The sequence below is a fragment of the Carlito syrichta genome, unplaced genomic scaffold (genome assembly GCF_000164805.1).
Source record: "Carlito syrichta isolate Samal-C Ts95f unplaced genomic scaffold, Tarsius_syrichta-2.0.1 Scaffold316020, whole genome shotgun sequence".
NCBI classification, from domain to species: Eukaryota; Metazoa; Chordata; class Mammalia; order Primates; family Tarsiidae; genus Carlito; species Carlito syrichta.
This window is the reverse complement of record NW_007260116.1, coordinates 23,752-30,592: the sequence shown is the minus strand read 5'-3', so window position 1 is coordinate 30,592 and position 6,841 is coordinate 23,752. Positions and strand designations below refer to the sequence as shown.

General features: G+C 43.5%; 1 pseudogene; it reads left to right on the top strand.

Annotated features, from left to right (window-relative positions):
- LOC110594537 overlaps nucleotides 1–6,841 on the top strand; it is a 23,680-nt pseudogene that overhangs the window by 8,221 nt on the left and 8,618 nt on the right.

The following is a 6,841-nucleotide window of genomic DNA, read 5'->3' as shown; positions in this document are numbered from 1 at the left end:
CTACAATAAATCAAAAAATCAGCCGGGCGTGGTAGCGCATGCCTGTAATTCCGGCTACTTGGAAGGTTGAGGCGGAAGGATCGCCGGAGCCCAGCAGGCGACGCTGCGGTGGCCGGGAGCGGCCACTGCACTCCAGTCTGGGCGACCGAGTGAGACTCCAACTCAAAAAAAAAAAGAAAGAAAGAAAAGTTTATTTAAAAGCAAATTAGAGAAAGAGAAGGGAAAGAGAAGATTCACCTCCCCAAGGTGGGGGAGGGGAACCAAAGCCAGGAAGCATGGCAATAGCCATGGCTCAAAGAGCACATGGCCACACCAGACTCTAGCAAGGCAATGGCCCTTTTTTTGTTTTGTTTTTTTTAAGTTGGAGTCTCTGCAATGGAGTTGTTCAGGCTGGAGTGCAGTAGCACAATCACAACTCACCACAGACTTGACCTCCTTGGCTTAGGTGATCCTTCTACTTCAGCCTTCTAAGTATCTGAGACTACAGGCATGTGTCACCATGCCCAGCTAATTTTTTTTTTGGTAGAGACAAGGTTTTGCCATGCTGTTCAGGATTGTGTCAAACTCGAATGACGTGTTTCTCAAAGTTTTCCTAGAATTGGCCAATAAAATGATGAGAAGCTGATGTCTTTTGGTATGGCAGGTTTTGGGACTGTGTCCTTTATGTTTGTATTCTAGGCATAACCATAGATCTTTGTATCTTGAAGTCTCAATTAATAGTGAGGACTGGGACTGGGGGAGAATGAGTTAGGGAGTTGAGACCTTATAACAATATGTTTCACTATTCATCAAATATCCTGGCATCCCCTCCCCTGTGTGGGCTCTTCTTACAAGTATATGGCCAACTCTGTTGAACTCAGAAGTGATACAGATATTTGATTTGCCAGTGAGCCAAAGGCAGAATTGTCTCTTTGGGTAAAATATTGATGAGCCTGTGTATTGTTCTCCATCATGTTTCTCCCTTGAAAATTTCATCTGGCCATTTTCCAAATAGTGAATGCACTGTTAGCTTTGGTCCTGGAGTTAGAAGACTTTGCACAATTAGAGTTGCCAGATATATTGGCATGGAGCCTGAGTGCAAAATAACCTTCATCACATTAAGCCACTGAGATTTTGTTACTACAGAACAACTCAGTCCATCCTGACTGATACAGACCCCTTTCTTTTCTTTACTCTGAAGATTCTTTCTTCTGGGGGAATTTCAAACCCTATCTGCTTACATTTTGCCCTTTCATTCAGTCATTTGTTCAATGGCTATTATTTTAGGCAATGGTAAATAAATGGAAAATGAGAATTTTGGATTCTAGACCTGACTCTGACACCTGATAGCTGTGTAATCTTGAGGAGAAATAAACCAACCTCTTAGTGCCTCAATTTCCTCCTGTGTAAGATGAGTAAAGGGTTAATCATACTCTGAGCTTAGTTCAGACCCTGCTTTATAAATGTAAGGTACAGATGCTAGTATTACTAGGAGGGAGAGAGTTATCTTTATCAGCTGAGGCTAAGTTGTACTGCTGTAACACATTACCCCCAAATCTCAGTAGCTCACACAGCCATCTAACCTCAAACCCAGGCTTATTCTTCCTTCTTTGCAGTTTAGCTTTCGTTCTGCACCATGACTTTTTACAGTAGGACCACAGTCCCTTTTGGGAACATGCTGTTCTCAGATCAAAAGAAATGGTAGAGTTATGCAGTGCACAGAAATGGCATTGTCAGCCTGGTGTGGTGACTCACACCTGTAATCCCAGCTTTTGGGAGGCAAAGGCAAGAGCATTGTCTGAGCCTGGGGACTGAGACTAACCCATGCAACTTAGCTAGATTGCATCTCTAGAATAAATGAAAGAAAATTAGCCAGGTGTGGTGGTGTGTGCTTGTAGTTCCATGTACTTGGAAGGCTGAGACAAAAGAATTACCAGAACCCAGCTGGTCAAGTCTTTGGTGCAACCAAAGTGACAGAGGGTGCGCCGCCTAAGTGACAGAATGAGATTTTGACAAAAATAAATGTTTTTAAAAAGATATGGCATAGCTGGGCTCGGTGGCTAAGCCTGTAATCCTGTGCTTTGGGAGGCTGAGGTGAGTGGATTGCCTGAGCCCGCGGGTTCGAGACCAGCCTGGGCAACTTGGTGAGACCTCATCTCTACAATAAATCAAAAAATTAGCCGGGCGTGGTAGCGTGTGCCTGTAGTTCCAGCTACTCGGGAGGCTGAGGTGGAAGGATCGCAGGAGCCTAGCAGGCCGAGGCTGCGGTGACCGGGAGCCGCCACTGCACTCCAGTCTGGGCGACAGAGTGAGACTTCAACTCAAAAAAAAAAAAAAAAGATATGGCAGTGTCAGTTTCGTTCACATTAAACTTCCAAGACAAATCATAATGTCAAGACTGATGACAGCAGCAGGGAAGATCAATCCTCTTGTAGAGAAACAAGTAATTGGGAACAAATATGATAAAATCTACCACAAAGGACTATTTTATTCAAATTACTAGGATTAGAGTAGCAAAAGAGGAAGATGTATTTCTTCTTATAAGAAGCTCACATTTTACTAAGGATGGGCATGTAAACAGAGAAATTGCTATATGGTGTGATTAAGGTGAGAAGTCCAGGTTGGACAGAAGAGGGACTGATCATCTCTGCCTGTGGTATTGGGAAATGAATCACTAGAGTATCTCAGGAGAACTCCAGCTAGTTCTACAAGGATACTAGGCAACAGTAGGCCTCATTTGGGTTGAGATCCTGGACAGTCTATGAGGAGCTTATGAAGGTGGCTTAGTTCCTAATAGGACCTGCTTTCTTTAGGACCACATGAAAGCAAGGCTTTGACTCGAGTCCATCAGAGACAAATGCATATGTCTGATAAGGTCATGTGGTCTACATGTATAGAAATGGCAGGTGGGGGTTATTATTTCAGAATCATTGTGAGATCTGGAGCTGTTCCTTAAGTAAGAAGAACTCAGTTTAGATCCTCTAAACTAGAGTGCAGACTCTTAGGGAATTGAACACAGATGGAACCTTGGGCCAGGGCAGGCAGAAGCTGGTTGGTTTGAAAGGAAACATTCAGAGACTTTCTGAATGTCTTCGCACTATATTATATTCTGTCTTCTTTCTGGCTCAGGCTCTCAGTAGCAAAGACTGAGCCAAGACATGGAGTTTGAATCTGAGGTACAGAGGTGAAAGAAATTGGAAGTTGTAAATTTTTTTTTTTTGAGTTGGATTCTCACTCTGGAACCCAGACTGGAGTGCAGTGGCCGCTACCGGCCACTGCAGCCTCGACCTGCTGGGCTCTGGCGATCCTTCCGCCTCAGCCTTCCAAGTAGCTGGAACTACAGGCACGCGCTACCGCACCCGGTTAATTTTTTGATTTATTGTGGAGATGAGGTCTCGCCAAGTTGCCCAGGCGAGTCTTGAACCCGCGGGCTCAGACAATCCACTCACCTCAGCTTCCCAAAGCATGGGATTACAGGCTGAGCCACAGAACCTGGCTGGAAGTTGTAAATTTTGAAAGCTAAGGGAGGGTAGAATAAGACAGTCTTGAGGGTCTAGAAATGAAGGCAGAATGAGTGAAAATCCAGGGAACTCTAGTAGATGGAGACTCCATGTTTGTTGATTGAGGAAGGTGTGAGATTGCAGAATCCCTGTTGAAGAGGCATAGGCTTAGGGCCTCCAGTAAAGGCCGCAGCAACGTCACTTGCCTCTCCATCCCACAGGTCCTGGCTGCATGGAAACAAGATGGGCTTTTACAACTAAAGTTGGAAGAAGTCACCCCAGGCAGCAGAAATCCATCTTGAGATGAAATAACATCTACCTGTCCTTCTGCCAAGATTTCAAGGCTGAGCTGACTTTGGGGCCATGATTTCTGATCCTTCTGCACTGGAGCAGCAAAACCGGAAGATTTTGCTTTCAAAGAATGGGGACGATACAGAGATCATGAAGAAATGGACTCAAAATCACAAGGTAAAAGGTGAGGATTATTTAGGGCCTGGATTGGTAAAGAAGGGGCCATACTCTGGGTTTACCTGAGAATGCTTCAGAGGTCACATCTGAGTAAAGTGACTACTTCCTCCTTCCTTGGGCTCTGAAGAGTAACTCCAAGAACATAATGGGAGGTCTGGTTTCTCATAGACTCTTTATCTTCCCTTAGATCTGTCTTCTAACTATACTGACTGGTCCCAAGAAAAGGAGGGAAAGCTTCAAATGCTGGTGAATAGGATTTCATTTTTTGAATTTCTGAACTGATGACTTATTTCCCAAAGAAGAGATGTATATTCTCTTTGTTGCAAAAGTAAAAGGTGGTTAACATTTAGGTAATGGAGGAAAGCATCAGGGCTTTCTGGAAAAAGGTGATTAAAATACATAGATAGGCAGCAGGCAGCAGGCAGCAGACACTTTTGCTGTTCTCTTGCCCATTGTGCCCTTCATAATGTATCTTCCATATAATAAAACTACCTTTTTTTTTTTGAGTTGGAGTCTTGCTCTGTCACCCAGGCTGGAGTGCAATGGCACGCTTATAGCCACCACAGCCTTGACCGGCTTGGTTCAGGTGATCCTCTTCCTCAGCCTTACAAGTAGCTGGAACCAGAGGCATGCAGCACCACGTTTGACTAATTTTTTTTTAAATTTATTGTAGAGACGAGGTCTTGCCAGGTTTCCCAGGCTAGTCTCAAACCCTTGGACTCAGGGTATACTCTTGCCTTTGCCTCTCAAACTGGTGGGATTACAGGCATGATCTACCACACCCTGCAAGTCTACCTTTTTTAATTAAAAATAAAATAAAATATATAGACAAAACACAGGGATTTTACAGATCCATTTAGTAACCTGAACTTTTCAAACATGCTCATGCCACTGTTTAGGGCTTGCTTATGTATGAGACAATGTGGTATACAGTTTTTTGTTTCTGTGATAGTTCACTCAGTATGATGGCCTCCACCTACATCCATGTTGATACAAAGGACATGATCTTCTTTATGGCTGTGTAGTATTTTACTGTGTATATGTATCACATTTTCTTTATCCAGTCCACTCTCTTTTTTTTTTGTTAGAGTCTCACTTGGCATGCTCACGGCCACCGGAGCCTCAACCTGCTGGGCTTAGGCAATCCTTCTGCCTCAGCCTTCCAAGTAGCTGGAACTACAGACACACACCACTGTGCCCAGCTAATTTTTGAGATGTATTGTAGAGATGAAGTCTCACCAAGTTATCCAGGCTGATGTTGAACCCCTGGGCTCAGGCAATCCTCTCGCCTCGCCCTCCCAAAGTGCTGGGATTACAGGCTGAGCCACTGCGCCCAGCCATCCAGTCCACTTTTAATGGGCATCTGTTTGGTTCAGTGCTTTTACTATTGTGAATAGTTCTGCAATGAGCATACATGTGTTTTTTTTAGAGCAATTTGTGTTCCTCTGGGTGTATTCCCAGAGTGACACTGCTGGATCTTATAGTAGCTCAGTTTTACCAGAGAGTGTGAAACCTTGCTAGAAGCCCAAACCTCACCCACTCACAGTTCACTTGCTTAGCAAACCCTCACATGTATTTCACAACTTGAAAATAAAAATACATTTTTTTTTTTCAAAAAAAAAGAGAAGGCAGATACAGTGCTCATGCCGGACCACATCTGTTCACTCCCATTTTTCTCTGTAGTCAATGTTTTCTTCAATTTTCTCCTCTAATTATTCCCCACTCCCTACTGCCCATGTCCCAAGTCCATAATGCTTTTTCCAACCTATCCTCTATTTTTCTGTCTCTGAAATCCTTTATTAGGAATTCTCAAGGTCACTGTCCTGAACACTGCTTGAAGATATCAAATTGATTCATAAATCATTTTTCCAGTGTCCAGGGGCCTGGAATGTTTTGTGTGTATTGTTGATGCTCCTCACAGTCTTTAAAACTAAGTTAGGCACATAGTAATGCTCAGAAGAACCGAATGTGGAGAATTGTGTACTCTGAAAAGAATCATTACTATTGTTATTATTATTTTTTTGAGTCAGAGTCTCACTCTGTCCGTCAGACTGGAGTGTAGTGGCATGCTCATGGCCACTATAGCTTCAACCTGCTTAACCCAGGCTCCAAATAAATAAATAGAACCACAAGCTCACGCCACCACGCCTGGCTAATTTATTTATTGTAGAGATGAGGTCTCACCAAGTTACCCAGGGTAGTCTCAAACTGCTCAGGCAGTACTTTCACCTTCACCGCCCAAGTGCTGGGAGTACAGGCATGAGTCACCACACCTGGCAAGAATGATGTTCACTTTTTATGTATCCACTCTAGGGCCACCTGCTGTGCTTCTCACACAGGGACAATTGAGGGTGGCTTGCTATACACTAATGGACTGCTTGTTTGTAGGTACCAGTTACATTTAGGGATGTGGCTGTGATCTTCACGGAAGCAGAATGGAAGAGATTGGACTCAGAGCAGAGGAATCTATACAAAGAAGTGATGCTGGAGAATTACAAGAATCTGCTCTTGTTAGGTGAGGCTGTGTTCTCTTTTTCATTAATTCAGTGGAGATTTCTTGATTACATACTCTATACCAGAAAATATTCTAGACATTAAGAATATACTAGTAAATGAAATAGTAATCCATTAGGTTACTTTCTAGTGGAAGGAAACAGACACCAAACAAAAAACTTTATTTTATTTTATTTTTTAAAATTAATTAATTAATTAATTTTTTTGAGTTGGAGTCTTACTCAGTCGCCCAGACTGGAGTGCAGTGGCCGCTCCCGGCTACCGCAACCTCGACCTGCTGGGCTTCGGCGATCCTTCCGCCTCCGCCTTCCAAGTAGCCAGAATTACAGGCATGTGCTACCACGCCTGGCTGATTTTTTGATTTATTGTAGAGATGAGGT